The sequence below is a fragment of the Anomaloglossus baeobatrachus genome (genome assembly GCF_048569485.1).
Source record: "Anomaloglossus baeobatrachus isolate aAnoBae1 chromosome 1 unlocalized genomic scaffold, aAnoBae1.hap1 SUPER_1_unloc_2, whole genome shotgun sequence".
Classification (NCBI taxonomy): Eukaryota; Metazoa; Chordata; class Amphibia; order Anura; family Aromobatidae; genus Anomaloglossus; species Anomaloglossus baeobatrachus.
The window spans coordinates 54,593-73,054 of NW_027441775.1; positions in this window are offsets into that span (position 1 = coordinate 54,593).

The following is an 18,462-nucleotide window of genomic DNA, read 5'->3' on the forward strand; positions in this document are numbered from 1 at the left end:
CAAGGCCATCAGAGACAAGATCGTGGAGGGTCACAAGGCTGGCAAGGGGTACAAAACCCTTTCCAAGGAGTTGGGCCTACCTGTCTCCACTGTTGGGAGCATCATCCGGAAGTGGAAGGCTTATGGTACTACTGTTAGCCTTCCACAGGCTGGACAGCCTTTGAAAGTTTCCACCCGTGCCGAGGCCAGGCTTGTCCGAAGAGTCAAGGCTAACCAAAGGACAACAAGGAAGGAGCTCCGGGAAGATCTCATGGCAGTGGGGACATTGGTTTCAGTCAATACCATAAGTAACGTACTCCACCGCAATGGTCTCCGTTCCAGACGAGCACGTAAGGTACCTTTACTTTCAAAGCGTCATGTCAAGGCTCGTCTACAGTTTGCTCATGATCACTTGGAGGACTCTGAGACAGACTGGTTCAAGGTTCTCTGGTCTGATGAGACCAAGATCGAGATCTTTGGTGCCAACCACACACGTGACGTTTGGAGACTGGATGGCACTGCATACGACCCCAAGAATACCATCCCTACAGTCAAGCATGGTGGTGGCAGCATCATGCTGTGGGGCTGTTTCTCAGCCAAGGGGCCTGGCCATCTGGTTCGCATCCATGGGAAGATGGATAGCACGGCCTACCTGGAGATTTTGGCCAAGAACCTCCGCTCCTCCATCAAGGATCTTAAGATGGGTCGTCATTTCATCTTCCAACAAGACAACGACCCAAAGCACACAGCCAAGATAACCAAGGCCTGGTTCAAGAGGGAAAAAATCAAGGTGTTGCAGTGGCCTAGTCAGTCTCCTGACCTTAACCCAATTGAAAACTTGTGGAAGGAGCTCAAGATTAAAGTCCACATGAGACAACCAAAGAACCTAGATAACTTGGAGAAGATCTGCATGGAGGAGTGGGCCAAGATAACTCCAGAGACCCCTGCCGGCCTGATCAGGTCTTATAAAAGACGATTATTAGCTGTAATTGCAAACAAGGGTTATTCCACAAATTATTAAACCTAGGGGTTGAATAATAATTGACCCACACTTTTATGTTGAAAATTTATTAAAATTTAACTGAGCAACATAACTTGTTGGTTTGTAAGATTTATGCATCTGTTAATAAATCCTGCTCTTGTTTGAAGTTTGCAGGCTCTAACTTATTTGCATCTTATCAAACCTGCTAAATCTGCAGGGGGTTGAAGACTACCTGTAGGCACTGTACATATACATATCATATACATAAACATATACAAACAAGTAACAATTATAGAAGATACAATATTTAAAAGGAAAAAAAAAGGCAACCCTGCTCGTGAGAGCTTACAATCTACAATGAGATGGGGGGAGGGGCAAGGTACAAGTGCTCATTTACAATGACAATCCAGCCATCTCAGGGAAAGACCATCCATGCATGTGCACCACAATACTTTCATCTGCTTTCAGCTGGGCAGATCAAAGTGCACATGCGCTGGCGTGCAATGGCGGATGATGTGTGGATGATGTAGGACACATCAGCCATATTGGGCTGGAAAGGAGGATGCCGAGTGCACAAGATAGAGGAGGCACCGGTTCGAGAGCAGCAACGTCCATCAGACCAGACTTCCCCCTAGGTGAATATAATAAAAGGGTTTTTTTTGCCTTCTACAGAGTGGCCTGGGCACTTACATACAGGAGTCTAGAATGCTGTATACAGTGTATCTAACCATATCCTGTCCACCGCCATTAACTTGAGAACGGCGGCAGCTGTACGTATAGAAGTGGTGTCTAGGTATAGTAAAGTAGCCACACGCTACACTATGAAACCATCTATAGCGCCACCTGTTGGAAAACAACGGAGTTAGCATTTTTATTTCGAAAACGGAAAGAGATAGAGAAAAAAAAGTGAATTACAAAGTTGTAGTGCATCATCAATTCAATATGAATCGACACCTTGCATACAGAAATGCTATGATTAGAACGTGTAAAATACACAAGGCTGCGGACGTGAAGCGATACCTCATGGAGACCTTCCTACAAGTCATTGGGTATGGTGGCTGCATGAAGTGGCCTCCACGCTCACCTGACCTGACCCCATTGAACTTCTTTCTGTGAGGTCACATCAAACAGCAGGTGTATGTGACCCCTCCACCAATATTGCAGGACCTACAACGACGTATCACAGATGCTCGTGCAGCAAGATACAGTATACTGTCCAGAGTGCAGATGTGCATTGCAGCTGACGGTGGCCACTTTGAGCATCAAAGTTAAATGAGCGCCATATGCGTGACCAGCATTCAATATTTTGGGGGGCTTATGGGTTTCATATCATAGCATTTCTGTATGCAAGGTGTCGATTCGTATTGAATTGATGATGCCCTACAACTTTGTAATTCACTTTTTTTCTCTATCTCGCTCCGTTTTCGAGATAAAAATGCTAACTCCATTGTTTTCCACCAGGTGGTGCTAAAGTGGTTTCATTGCATAGCGCATGGCTACTTTACTATACCTAGACACCACTTCTATGCCTATAGCTGCCGCCATTCTCAAGTTAATGGCGGTGGACAGGATATGGGTGGACACACTGTATACAGTTAGGTCCAGAAATATTTGGACAGTGACACAAGTTTTGTTATTTTAGCTGTTTACAAAAACATGTTCAGAAATACAATTATATATATAATATGGGCTGAAAGTGCACACTCCCAGCTGCAATATGAGAGTATTCACATCCAAATCGGAGAAAGGGTTTAGGAATCATAGCTCTGTAATGCATAGCCTCCTCTTTTTCAAGGGACCAAAAGTAATTGGACAAGGGACTCTAAGGGCTGCAATTAACTCTGAAGGCGTCTCCCTCGTTAACCTGTAATCAATGAAGTAGTTAAAAGGTCTGGGGTTGATTACAGGTGTGTGGTTTTGCATTTGGAAGCTGTTGCTGTGACCAGACAACATGCGGTCTAAGGAACTCTCAATTGAGGTGAAGCAGAACATCCTGAGGCTGAAAAAAAAGAAAAAAACCATCAGAGAGATAGCAGACATGCTTGGAGTAGCAAAATCAACAGTCGGGTACATTCTGAGAAAAAAGGAATTGACTGGTGAGCTTGGGAACTCAAAAAGGCCTGGGCGTCCATGGATGACAACAGTGGTGGATGATCGCCGCATACTTTCTTTGGTGAAGAAGAACCCATTCACAACATCAACTGAAGTCCAGAACACTCTCAGTGAAGTAGGTGTATCTGTCTCTAAGTCAACTGTAAAGAGAAGACTCCATGAAAGTAACTACAAAGGGTTCACATCTAGATGCAAACCATTCATCAATTCCAAAAATAGACAGGCCAGAGTTAAATTTGCTGAAAAACACCTCATGAAGCCAGTTCAGTTCTGGAAAAGTATTCTATGGACAGATGAGACAAAGATCAACCTGTACCAGAATGATGGGAAGAAAAAAGTTTGGAGAAGAAAGGGAACGGCACATGATCCAAGGCACACCACATCCTCTGTAAAACATGGTGGAGGCAACGTGATGGCATGGGCATGCATGGCTTTCAATGGCACTGGGTCACTTGTGTTTATTGATGACATAACAGCAGACAAGAGTAGCCGGATGAATTCTGAAGTGTACCAGGATATACTTTCAGCCCAGATTCAGCCAAATGCCGCAAAGTTGATCGGACGGCGCTTCATAGTACAGATGGACAATGACCCCAAGCATACAGCCAAAGCTACCCAGGAGTTCATGAGTGCAAAAAAGTGGAACATTCTGCAATGGCCAAGTCAATCACCAGATCTTAACCCAATTGAGCATGCATTTCACTTGCTCAAATCCAGACGTAAGACGGAAAGACCCACAAACAAGCAAGACCTGAAGGCTGCAGCTGTAAAGGCCTGGCAAAGCATTAAGAAGGAGGAAACCCAGCGTTTGGTGATGTCCATGGGTTCCAGACTTAAGGCAGTGATTGCCTCCAAAGGATTCGCAACAAAATATTGAAAATAAAAATATTTTGTTTGGGTTTGGTTTATTTGTCCAATTACTTTTGACCTCCTAAAATGTGGAGTGTTTGTAAAGAAATGTGTACAATTCCTACAATTTCTATCAGATATTTTTGTTCAAACCTTCAAATTAAACGTTACAATCTGCACTTGAATTCTGTTGTAGAGGTTTCATTTCAAATCCAATGTGGTGGCATGCAGAGCCCAAGTCGCGAAAATTGTGTCACTGTCCAAATATTTCTGGACCTAACTGTATATGCTGTATATTAGAGATTACTGGTGGTTGCCGGAGCTCAGAAGGGAAAAATCTGGTGACATGTTCCCGTTGACAGGGAGTATTCTGATTTCGTGTCATATAGTGAGAAAAAACATGCATATGTGTATTTTTAGACAGTGGATGTAAAGTTCTGGTTTCAATTATAACTCTAGAGGCAATTGATGGAACTGCATGAACCTATATATGAAGGTATTACTACGGGGAAAAACCTATATAAAACCTTTCAGTTGACAGGGAGTATTATGATTTCATGTCACATAGTGAGAAAAAACATGCATATGTGTATTTTTAGACGGTGGATGTAAAGTTCTGGTTTCAATTATAGCTCTAGAGGGAATTGATGGAACTGCATGAACCTATATATGAAGGTATTACTACGGGGAAAAACTAGAAAACCTTTCGGGTTGACAGGGAGTAACCTAAAAGCACATTGCTTTTGCTAGTAACGCCCCTTTACCATGTGACCTAAGTAAATCTACAGCTTGATGGAAAGAAGTGTATTTAGCTGATGACCTTATCTTATCTTCTTGATCATTTAGAGGAAATCCCTCGGGGTATGAAAGGTGATGGATTAATCTGAAAGAACCAACATCTTTTTTAGGGACGATACCTGACGGGACAATCTAAAATTGTTAAAAAGGAGGGGAGTTGAATGGACCTGAAATCCTATCCGAATCAAAGGGGTACTTTGCAGACTGCGACATCGCAAGCTGCTGCTGCGATGCCGAGCGCGATAGCTCCCGCCTCCGTCGCAGCTGCGATATCATTGTGATAGCTGCCGTAGCGAATATTATCGCTACGGAAGCTTCACATGCACTCACCTGTCGTGTGACGTCGCTCTGGCCAGCGAACCGCCTCCTTATTGAGGGGGTGGGTCGTGCGGCGTCACTGCGACGTCACACGGCAGGCGGCCAATAGGAGCGGAGGGGCGGAGATGAGCGGGATGTAAGCATCCCGCCCACCTCCTTCCTTCCGCATAACCGAGCCGCGGTGACGAAGGTAGGAGATGTTCCTCGCTCCTGCGACTTCACACACAGCGATATGTGCTGCCGCAGGAACGAGGAACAACATCGGACGGTCGCGTCAGCGTAATTATGGAATTCGCCGACGCTGCACCGATGATACGATTACGACGCTTTTGCACTCGTTAATCGTATCATCTAGGATTTACATACTAAGATGTCGAGAGCGACGCAGGAAGTGCGTCACTTTCGACATGACCCCACCGACATCGCACCTACGATGTCGTAGTGTGCAAAGTACCCCTAATTCTTTAGCAATTTGTTCTCGGACAACCTCTTTATACATTGAAACTAAAGCTAAATGTTTTATCTGCACTGAGATTGTAATGCATTGCCATGTTGTTTCCAGTAAGAAAGGGTAAGGTCCTATAGGTAAAAAAGTAAAAAAAGTTGAAAGCTGCAAATTGTAAAAAAAAGTCACCAAAAATATTTAACAAAAACTACATTTATTTATACAAAAACAACCATAAAAAGTACACACATGTGGTATCGCAGGAGTCCTATCCAACCTGATCTATAGAACTGTCACACTATATAACCCCCCAGTCAGTGACCAATTTTAAAAAAAGTGGCAAAAAACTGCTGTGTACCGCAGAAAAAAAATGTGATCAAAAAGTTGAACATAAGGGTGGCTTTACACTCTGCGACATCGCTAGCCGATGCTAGCGATGGCGAGCGTGATAGCACCCTCCCCTATCGTTATGCCGATATTTGAAGATCGCTGCCGAAGCAAACATTATCGCTACGGCAGCGTCACACGTACTTACCTGCTCGGCAACGTCGCTGTGACCGGTGAACCGCCTCCTTTCTAAGGGGGCGGTTCGCGCGACGTCACTAAGCGGCCGCCCAATCAAAGCGGAGAGGCGGAGATGAGCGGGACGAAGATCCCGCCCACCTTCTTCCTTCCTCATTGCTGGCGTGTGGCAGGTAAGGAGAGGTTCCTCGTTCCTGCGGCGTCACACGTAGCGATGTGTGCTGCCGCAGGGACGAGGATCAACTTCACCCAAGCAACAGCAGCGATAATTGGGAGAGGACCCCCATGTCAACGAGGAGCGATTTTGGATGTTTTTGCAACGATCCAAAATCGCTCCTAGGAGTCACACACAATGAGATCGCTACAGCGGCCGGATGTGCGTCACAAAATCCGTGACCCCAACGAGATCGCTGTAGCAGTCTTGTAGCGTGTAAAGCCCGCTTAAGGCTACTTTTACACTTGTGTCGTTTTGCATCCGTCACAATACATTGTGTGACGCATGTGACGGATTCGTTGTAAATAGTGTGATAATAAAGGCAACAGATTCCTGTGAAATAACGCGTTGCATTAAACCGAGAGGGAGAGAGAGAGCCCCCATAATCACTGCACACCCTGACACTACCGCCCCCATCATCACTGCTCATCCCGGCACTACCGCCCTCATCATCACTGCACTCCCCGGCACTACCGCCCCATCATCATCACTGCACACACCGGCACTACCGCCCCCATAATCACTGCACACCCCGGCACTACTGCCCCCATCATCACTGCACATCCCGGCACTACCGCCCCCATCATCACTGCACATCCCGGCACTTCCGCCCCCATAATCACTGCACACCCCGGCACTACCGCCCCCGTCATCACTTCACACCCCGGCACTATAGCCCCTATCATCACTGCACACACCAGCACTACCGCCCCCATCATCACTGCACACCCCGGCACTACCGCCCCCATCATCACTGCACATGCCGGCACTACCACCCCCAACATCATCACTGCACACAGCGACACTACCGCCCCATCATCATCATCACTGCACACACCGGCACTACCGCCCTCATCATCATCACTGCACACACCATCATCGTCACTGCACACACCGCCAATACCGGCCCCATCATCATCACTGCACACACCGGCACTACTGCCCCCATCATCATCACTGCACACACTGGCACTACCGCCCCCATCATCACTGCACATGCCGACACTACCACCCCCAACATCATCACTGCACACAGCGACACTACCGCCCCATCATCATCATCACTGCACACACCGGCACTACCGCCCTCATCATCATCACTGCACACACCGGCACTACAACCCCCATCATCGTCACTGCACACACCGCCAATACCGGCCCCATCATCATCACTGCACACACCGGCACTACTGCCCCTATCATCATCACTGCACACACTGCACTACCGCCCCCATCATCACTGCACACACCGGCAGTAACGCCTTCATCATCATCACTGCACACACCAGCATTACTGCCCCCATCATCATCACTGTACACATCGGCAATACAGCCCCATCATCAGTGTACACACCGGCACCACCGCCCCCATCATCATCACTGCACACATCGGCACTACCGCCCCATCATCATCACTGCACACACCGGCACTACCGCCCCCATAATCACTGCACACCCCGGCACTACTGCCCCCATCATCACTGCACATCCCGGCACTACCGCCCCCATCATCACTGCACATCCCGGCACTACCGCCCCCGTCATCACTTCACACCCCGGCACTATCGCCCCCATCATCACTGCACACACCAGCACTACCGCCCCCATCATCACTGCACACTCCGGCACTACCGCCCCCATCATCACTGCACATCCCGGCACTACCACCCCCAACATCATCACTGCACACAGCGACACTACCGCCCCATCATCATCATCACTGCACACACCAGCACTACCGCCCTCATCATCATCACTGCACACACCAGCACTACCGCCCCCATCATCATCAGTGCATACACCGGCACTACCGCCGCCATCATCAGCACTGCACACATCGGCACTACCATTCCCATCATCACCGCACACACGCAGGCACTACCGCACCCATCATCTCTGCACACACCGGCACTACCGCCCCCATCATCGTCACTGCACACACCGCCAATACCGGCCCCATCATCATCACTGCACACACCGGCACTACTTCCCCCATCATCATCACTGCACACAATGGCACTACCGCCCCCATCATCACTGCACACACCGGCAGTAACGCCCCCATCATCATCACTGCACACACCAGCATTACTGCCCCCATCATCATCACTGCACACATCGGCACTACAACCCCATCATCAGTGCACACACCGGCACTTCCGCCCCCATCATCATCACTGCACACACCGGCACTACCGCCCCCATCATCATCAGTGCACACACCGGCACTACCGCCCCCATCATCATCAGTGCATACACCGGCACTACCGCCGCCATCATCATCACTGCACACATCGGCACTACCATTCCCATCATCACCGCACACACGCAGGCACTACCGCACCCATCATCTCTGCACACACCGGCACTACTGCACCCATCACCGCATACACCCAGGCACTACCACTGCTATCATCACTACAGCCACTACCGCACCCATCATCACCGCACACACGCAGGCACTGCCGCACTCATCATTACCACACACACATCGACACTACCTCAGTGACGTCCCCGCTGACAGTGCGACTCACTTCAGTTTCTGCGTGGAGCTCACAGGAGCGGCGGTGTTCTACATGCCGTTCCTGTCAGCTTCCGATATAGTAGAGCTGGATGCGTTGCGGGACCTCTGTGGATTACGTCGGACCTGGAGTGGTATTTGAGGATTAATAAAGTGGTGAGAAAGAGGGTGTTTTTTTGTCTTTTATTCCAAATAAAGTATTTTTTCGGGTGTATGTGTTTATTTACTTTCATTTACAGGTTAATCATTGGGGGTGTCTCATAGACGCCTGTCATGATTAACCAAGGACTTAGTGGCACCTATGTGCTGCCATTAACTCCTTATTACCCAGATTGTCACCGCACCAGGGCAATTCGGGATGAGCCGGGTCGAGTCCCGGGACTGTCGCATCTAATGGATGCAGCAATTCCGGGCGGCTGCTGGCTGATATTTTTAAGGTGGGGGGCTCCCCATTACGTGGAGCTCCCCATCCTGAGAATACCAGCCTTCAGCCGTGTGGCTTTATCTTGGCTTGTATCAAAATTGTTGGGGGGGCTGCACGTCGTTTTTTTTTCAATTATTTATTTATTGCACTGCACGATATAGACCCGACCACCGGCGGCTGTGATTGGTTGCAGTGAGAGCTGTCAACCAATCATAGGCGCCGGTGGGCGGGTGAATACGAGATGGAGTCGGTGAGTATGAGAGAGGGGGTAACAGGGAGAGACTGACCGACAGAGAGAGAGAGAGAGACCGACAGAGAGATAGAGATAGACCGACAGAGAGAGATAGAGACTGAGAGAGAAACCAACCGACCGACAGAGAGAGACCGACAGACAGAGAGACCGACAGACAGAGAGAGAGACCGACAGACAGAGAGAGAGACCGACCGACAGAGAGAGAAAGACCGACAGAGAGAGAAAGACCGACAGAGAGAGAGACCGACAGAGAGAGAGACCGACAGAGAGAGAGACCGACAGACAGAGATAGAGACCGACAAACAGAGAGAGAGAGACCGACAGAGAGACAGAGACCAACCGACAAAGAGACCGACCGACAAAGAGAGAGACCGACAGAGAGAGAGACCGACAGAGAGAGAGACCGACAGAGAGAGCGACCGAAAGAGAGGGAGAGCGACCGACAGAGAGGGAGAGCGACCGACAGAGAGAGAAAGAGACCGACAGAGAGAGAGACCGACAGACAGAGAGAGAGACCGACAGACAGAGAGAGACCGACTGACAGAGAGACCGACAGACAGAGAGAGAGACCGACAGACAGAGACCGACCGACAAAGAGAGAGACCGACAGAGAGAGACCGACAGAGAGAGAGAGACCGACAGAGAGAGAGAAACCGACAGAGAGAGACCGACCGACAGACAGAGAGAGACCGACCGACAGACAGAGAGAGACCGACAGAGAGAGAGAAACCGACAGAGAGAGACCGACCGACAGACAGAGAGAGACCGACCGACAGACAGAGAGAGACCGACCGACAGACAGAGAGAGACCGACAGACAGAGACCGACTGATAGACAGAGAGACCGACTGACAGAGAGAGACCGACTGACAGAGAGAGAGAGAGACCGACAGAGAGAGAGACCTACAGAGAGAGATAGAGACCGAGAGAGAATCCAACCAACAGAGAGACCAGGAGTGCTTTTAAACGATTTAGAACGTTCTGCTGGACATGCTGAGCATGCTCAGTAGAACGTGATGGAATCCTGCACTGGAATCCGTTACCAAACACATGGCGACGGAATCCAGCACCGTAGACATTCATTTTGCCTCTTAACGGATCCCGATGGAATCCTGCGGAGTGCGTTTTTTTACAGCAACAAAAAATGCTACATTCAGCGTTCCTTCCGCCCGACGGTCACTGACGGTCAGCGACAAAACAACTGATGCATCGTGGGGCGGATGCAACGCAAGACCATCTGCTGCAATCCGCTCTTAATAGAAGCTTATGAGGAATAAACGGATTCCTGCAACAGTTACCGTAATTCCTCAAGGCGGTAGATTGCAACGGATGCCGCATAACGCAAGTGTGAAAGCAGCCTAAATAAAAATGGTATTACTGAATACCACATCTTTTCCCGTAAAAAACAACCTGCCACCCAGCTTCATCAGCGGAAAATAAAAAGGTCATAGCTCGGAGTATACAGCGATGCAAAAACAATTGTTTCTCTATTGTATAAAAGCAGGAAAACATAAAAAATGATATAAATGTGGTACCGCTGTAATCTTACTGACCCGAAGAATAAACCTGTGCTGTTACTTTTACCAAACAGTGAACGTCGTAAATAAAATCCCAAAATCTATTCCTGAATTTCTGTTTCATGTTCATTCTCCCTCCCAGAAATGAGAATAAACACTAACGTGAGTGCACACTAACTCCATCAAACACCTCCGGGATGACCTAGAGATTGCAAGCCAGGTCCTCCATCCAACATCAGTGACTGACCTGATCAATGCTCTTCTGGATGAATGGGCAAAAATCTGTATACTGACCCCCCAAATTCTTTACAAAGCCTTCCTAAACAGTGGGAGCTGTATTATATGTACAGTATGTGATTGCTCCTGAAGAAGGAGAAAGATTTCTCCAAAACGCGTAGAAATAGTAACTGAAAAGAATCCTGTGGATTGTTCCTTACTGTGGCAGCGCAGCATTTAACCCCTTATGTGATTTATCCCGTATTATATGCAAAGGGAGACCAACCATATTATTGACTATAGATTTAGATTGGATGCCATAACACTTCCCTGGGTGTAATGTGGGCGTCCCAATACTTTTGTCCATATGGTGTGTAATAGGTTCTGCTTCTTCCAGTGTTGGGAGTTGGAGACTGCTCCTCTGCTGAAATCTGTTATGTCAATGAGGATTATAATCAATTCTGGTATATATTTTTCAGTAAAATGCAAGCGTAGCGAGGAGGAGGTGGTTCCACGCAGGATTTCCAGCCACGGTAAGCACTAAATATAACTGTCATTCCAGTATCTTTACATTGTGTTCTAAAGCGGGGCTTACACGCTACAATATCGTTAATGAATTATCGTCGGGATCACGTTGTTTGTGATGCACATCCGGCGTCATTAACGGTATCTCAGTGTGTCCCACTTATGAGTGACCTTAAACGATCGCAAAAGCGGTCAAATCATTTGTCGCGGAGAGGTCGTCCTGAAACAAAAATATTTTCTTTTTATTAGCGATGTTTTTCCTCGTTCCTGCGGCACCACACATCGCTGTGTGTGACACCCCAGGAGCGACGAACATATCCTTACCTGCCTCCACCGGCAATGCGGAAGGAAGGAGGTGGGCGGGATGTTACGTCCCGCTCATCTCCACCCCTCCGCTTCTTTTGGACGCCTGCCGTGTGACGCCGCACGAACCGCCCCCTTAGAAAGGAGGCGGTTCGTTGGCCAGAGCGACGTCACAGAGCAGGTATGTGCGTGTGATGCCGTAGCGATAATGTTCGCTACGGCAGCGATCACACAATATCGCACGTACGACGGGGCGGGTGCTATCGCGCTCGATGCTAGCGATGTCCCAGCGTGTAAACGCCGCTTAAGGCTCGTGATCACATTTCCAGTTGGTGTTTCCGGGATTTAACCCCTTAAGGACAAAGCAAATTTTGTCTTTAATGCCCAGGCCGTTTTTTTGCAATTCTGACCAATGTCTTTATGAGGTTATAACTCTGGAACAATTCAGAGGATGTCGTTGATTCTGAGATTTGTGGTAAATTAGTGGTAAATTTAGGACAATAACTGACATGCTGCTTCTTTGAACGCATGGTTTTTGCCACAAAATATGCAAATTAAACGCAGCGTTTTAAAACGCAAAGTGCGGTCTAGAAATCCCCATTTTCCATAGACTTTGCTGTAAAATCAAAACGCATGCCTTTTGGCATGAACAAGGTGCTTCTCAAAACGGACCTAAAAAGCAGCTGAAACGTAGGTGGAAACGCACTGTGGAGTCTTAGCCTGAAACCAGAGTTATGTCACTCGAATTAGTAAATAACATTCCCCACATGTCTACTTTACATCAGCACAAGTTTTGAGACCAAATGTTTTGGGGTTAGGAAGTTAGAAGGGTTAAAAGTTCTTCAGCAATTTCTGATTTTTTCAACAAAATTTACAAAACCTTTTTTTGGGGATCACATCACATTTGAAGTGACTTTGGGAGGCTGAGGTGACAGAAAATACCCCAAAGTGACACCAGTCTAAAAACTGCACCCCTCAGAGTACTCAGAACAACATCCAAGAAGCTTATTTACCCTTCACGTGCTTCACAGGGACTAAAGCAATGTGGAATAAAAAAAAAATTGCGTTTTAACTTAAAATGTTGCTCTATTCCCAATTTATTCACTTTTAGAAGAAATACATCAAAATGGACCCCATAATTTGTTCCCCCGTTTCTCCTGAGCGCGCTGATACCCCACATGTGGTCATAAACTAAACCTCTGTTTGGACAAATGGGAGGGCCCAGAACAGAAGGAGCAATATTTGAATTTTAGAACAAAAATTTGTCTGTAAGGCTATGTGCGCACGTTGCGTTCTGCCGTGACAAATCTTCCGCAGCATTTTGTCACTGCATGTGTGTTTCAAAACGCAGCCGAAAAGCTTGCTTTTTAGAACGCAGCGTTTTGGCAACAATTTCAGCATCCAAATTGCTGCGTTCTAAAACGCAACGTGCGGATGGATTATGCACAATCTTAATAGATTGTGCTGGGGACGCAGGACGCATGCTTTTACACTGCGGTGCAATATGCAGCGTAAAAGCATGAAAAAAGCACATGTGGGCACATAGCCTAATAGACTGCGGGCACCATGTTGCATTTGCAGGACCGCTAAGTTACCTAAACAGCAGAAACCTTCCACAAGGGACCCCATTATGAAAACTAGACATTACCCGACATTACAACCCAGTCAGTAATTAATAAAATAAAGACAACAAAAAAAACCCATTATTTGAAAAAACACTCCCAACACATTCCCTATTTCACCAATTTATTGAAAGAAAGAAAAAAATCCTGTCCGCCGTAATCCATTTTGGCGGTCCCACGACAACTCTGGACCTTCCAGAATATGGGAGGACGCTCAGGGAACTCTACCCCTATTTTCTGGAAGTGCAGGCACTCCATGTGTGAAGTGTAGCTGCAGTGATCTGAGAAAGAATACTGCAACCACACTGTCCTGGTTCAACCAAGGGCAAAGTGACCTACAGTAACCTCATTCCAGAATATAGGGGGCACACTTAGGCAACGCTTCCCCCATTTTCTGGAAGAGCAGGCACTGCATGTGAGAAGTGTAGCTGCAGTGACCTGAGAATACTGCACTCACACTCCCCGGGTTCTCAGCACGGCAGTACGAGTGCAGTAAGCTCCATGTCCCTGCTTGCAGAGCCGGCTGACAGCCGCTCTCTGCTGCGAATGCGGTCAGCATTTCTTATAACGACAAGAAGGAGGGGTGGCGGGGGATCGACGCTCCATGAGATGTACCGATGGGACCGGGGATGACCTGGCTGGACCTGGAGACTACTTTTCTGCCTATTCTGACATGTCAAAAGAGTCAGGACTCAGAGGAGGAGGAGGACATGAGCAGCGGGAACACCACTCATGCGGTGGCCATGTTAGGTGATTGTAAATGGGAGGTGGACCGGGGGCGGGGGGCACTTTGCCACACCGAGGGTCCAAGAGAGGACTTTTATGTCCCATCTCACATGTTTGATCATTCCAGGTGGGAGACAAATCATTTTTTACCGCTGTCAGTAATGCCAGTGATATCGCTTTGTTTGAGGTTGGGGGTCCCCCACTTTGTACCCATCGGCACCCCGTGCCGGCAGTCATATGGTGCCAATAGCAGCTATGATGATCTCAAGCCGAGTAATGTCTGTAAGGTCATGGCCAGGACCTGGCATGGCTCTTGTCAGTGTGAGGGGATCTGCACATGCTTAGTATTTACAGCTGAAAAATCTGTATTGGCAGGAAAAACACATAAGATACGCACATTTATTAATACATCTTTACCCTTTCATTAAAATAGGGGAAAAATGCGGAAAGAATTGACATGCTGGAGATCTGAAACTGCTTCAAATCTGCAATAAAAAAATAAGTCCTATCTTGTATAGTAGGCTAGGTGTCCTATATACTCCTATATACCTGCCTCTGGCTCTCGGAGACAGCAAATCTGTGCCAAAATAGTTGTGCAGTGGTCATCTGTCATAGACCCAGGGCTCGTTCCCATTTACCCCTAACCTAGGCCCCTCAAAGTCACTTCAAATGTGATGTGGTCCCTAAAAAAAACAGTTTTGTAAATTTTCTTGGAAAAATGAGAAATTGGTAATAAACTTTGAACCCTTCTAACTTCCTAACAAAAAATGTATATTTCAACAATTGCGCTGATGTAAAGTAACATGTGGGAAATTATTTATTAACTATTTTGTGTGATATAACTTTCTGGTTTCAGGGTATAAAAAGTCAAAGTTTGAAAATTGCAAAATTTTCAGACAAATTTCCAATATTTTCTCAAGTAAACGCAAAAAATATTGTTGTAAATTTACCACTATCATGAAGCACAATCACTGGGATCTGTTGAGGCGTTCCAGAGGTATAACCTGTGAAAGTGACACTGGTCAGAAATGAAAATATTGGCCTGGTCACGAAGGCAAAAATAGGCTCTTACATGGAAGGGTTAAATATTAGTTGTATCATAATATCCATAATGAAATTGCTGTACAATGTTTTTCTCCACTTTTCTAAGATAATAATCTTTTTTCTCCTTTTCTCCTAGGTGCCTCGTTGATTGGGGAAAATCCATCTTTAAGGACACCAGTGAGGTCAAGTGAAAGTGAATTTCCCCACAATGTCACTAATGTCACAGGTATGGTTTTAATTATTATTAAATAGAACCAAGTATATTCTTTTTAGAAGACATCGTCAAACATCTGACCGGAAAAAAACTGTTTTGTCAGATGACACTAAGGTTATATTCACATGTTGCAGTTTTAACTGCACCAAAACTGCTCCTTGTCACAGAGAGCTTGGAAATGTAAAAAAAACATGCGTTTTTTAAAGGAGAAAAGGGATAGGATAGGATAATTGATAGCTAGAATAGATGGATAGAAAAAAAAAATAAAAATAATAAAAAGAACATAGAATTGATAGAAAGAAGTAACAGAATAGATAGATATATGGATGGCTAGCTTTTTTTAATTTAAAAAAAATGATGTGAGGTTCCCCCCATTTTTCATATCCAGTACAGGAACAGCAGCAGCTGCAGGCTGCAACCTCCAGCTGTCTGCTGTACCTTGGCTGGTTATGAAAAATAGAGGGGATCTCTATTTTTTTAAAAAAATATTTTATTTATTTATTTTTTTATTTTTTATTTTTTTTAAATAATGTGGGTTCCCCCTCATTTTTTTAAAACCAGCCAAGGTACAGCAGACAACTGGGGGCTAGTATTTGGGATGTCCTACAGCCACCCCAAAAGTGTTAAATCCGGAAGATACACCAGTTCTGGCAATAAACCTAGCTCTTCCTGGTGCAGTGGCAAGCGGGGTAATAAGGAATTAATGGCAGCATACAGCTGCCACTAACTACTAGATTAGTGATGGCAGGTGTTCTTGAGACCCCTCCCCAGCCGTAATCTGTAAGTGAAATAATTTGTGGTAAATTAGTGGTAAATTTAGGACAATAACTGACATGCTGCTTCTTTGAACGCATGGTTTTTGCCACAAAATATGCAAATTAAACGCAGCGTTTTAAAACGCAAAGTGCGGTCTAGAAATCCCCATTTTCCATAGACTTTGCTGTAAAATCAAAACGCATGCCTTTTGGCATGAACAAGGTGCTTCTCAAAACGGACCTAAAAAGCAGCTGAAACGTAGGTGGAAACGCACTGTGGAGTCTTAGCCTGAAACCAGAGTTATGTCACTCGAATTAGTAAATAACATTCCCCACATGTCTACTTTACATCAGCACAAGTTTTGAGACCAAATGTTTTGGGGTTAGGAAGTTAGAAGGGTTAAAAGTTCTTCAGCAATTTCTGATTTCTTTGTCGCTCCTAATTGGGAGACCCAGACAATTGGGTGTATAGCTATTGCCTCCGGAGGCCACACAAAGTATTACACTTAAAAGTGTAAGGCCCCTCCCCTTCTGGCTATACACCCCCCGTGGGATCACGGGCTGATCAGTTTTCAAGCTTTGTGCGAAGGAGGTCAGACATGCACGCATAGCTCCACTGTTTAGTCAGCAGCAGCTGCTGACTATGTCGGATGGAAGAAAAGAGGGCCCATACTAGGGCCCCCAGCATGCTCCCTTCTCACCCCACTTTGTGTCGGCGGTGTTTGTTAAGGTTGAGGTACCCATTGCGGGTACGGAGGCTGGAGCCCACATGCTGCTTCCTTCCCCATCCCCCTTGGGGCTCTGGGTGAAGTGGGATTTTACCGGTCTCCAGGCACTGAGGCCGTGCTCCATCCACAGCTCCTGTGAATCGGCTGGACATGGAGCGGAGTATCTTCAGGGACATGGCCCTGCTACGTTGAGGTACTCGGTGTCCCCGTGGGGACCGCGCGCAGACACACGGCAGCACTGCTGGGTCTGTTAGTGCGCCAGCGGCGCTGCCCGCATTAGTGCCATCGCACACCACAGCGTAGCTGGGTGTGTTAGAGTATTGGGGGACTACCGCGCTAACCTCCGCTGCCATTTTTATTCAGGCGCGGCTGGGACTTGTGGTGCGCCGGGGACTTCCGCGCCGACCAGGGCTTATATGCCGGCCGCGCTTATCACTCGAGTCCCCGGCTTGTGCGGCCTAGTCTCACTTCGTTACCGCCCACAGGCCTGCCAGTCAGGGTAGGGGCGTGACGCTGCACAGCACGGCAGCGCTGAGAGCTGGGGTATGTTTTGCATACTCCACCTCTCTCACTGTCTGCACTGTGAAACCGGATTCCCGCACTTTCTCAGGCACGCCCACGGCCTCCTCCTCTACACAGGACGCTGGCAGCCATTCATGTCAGTTTTTTTCTGTAGCAAGAAAACAGACAAGTTTGGGAAGACCCTGGCAGGGATTCGGATAGTCACATAACCGCTGTGAGCAGGCGTTATGCAGCACCTGTAGTGCTGACTCCACTAGTGCCGAAGTGCACATATATATATATGCTTATACGCCATACTTTGCACTGTTTGGTCGCACTTTTGTATATACCCTCCTTGATTTGTTCGGAGGAGATTACAGCATATTGTCGGTGTAAAACAGGGGTGCAGAAGCACATGTTTTCTATGCAGCCTGTACAGCATGTACGGCTATACGGCCGGCAAGTTACATAGACCCCCATTGTATTCAACTCAGCGGAGTCTCTGATAATGGTCCAGGTGACGGGGACGGAGTCTGCAGTATTTACTGACAGATTTTCTGAGACTATGGCTATGATACTAGAAGCCTTGCAGTCCAGACACGTCTCTCAGACCATGGGCACTGTTGAATCATCGCTCCCTGGTCCCCCTCAGTTGGAACAACTGCGAGCTCCGGGGGTGCCACGGGCACCCCAGAGTGACGGCTCTGACACGGACGACAGTCCCAGACGGCCTAAGCGAGCTCACTATGAGCGGCCATCGACTTCATCACACTGGAGGATCCCAGCAGGAGGACTCTCGGTGTGATGAGGCGGAAGTAGCTGCTCAGAATTCTGATCCTGAGACCGCTCTCAATCTCGATATACCTGATAGTGACGCCATAGTGAATGATCTTAT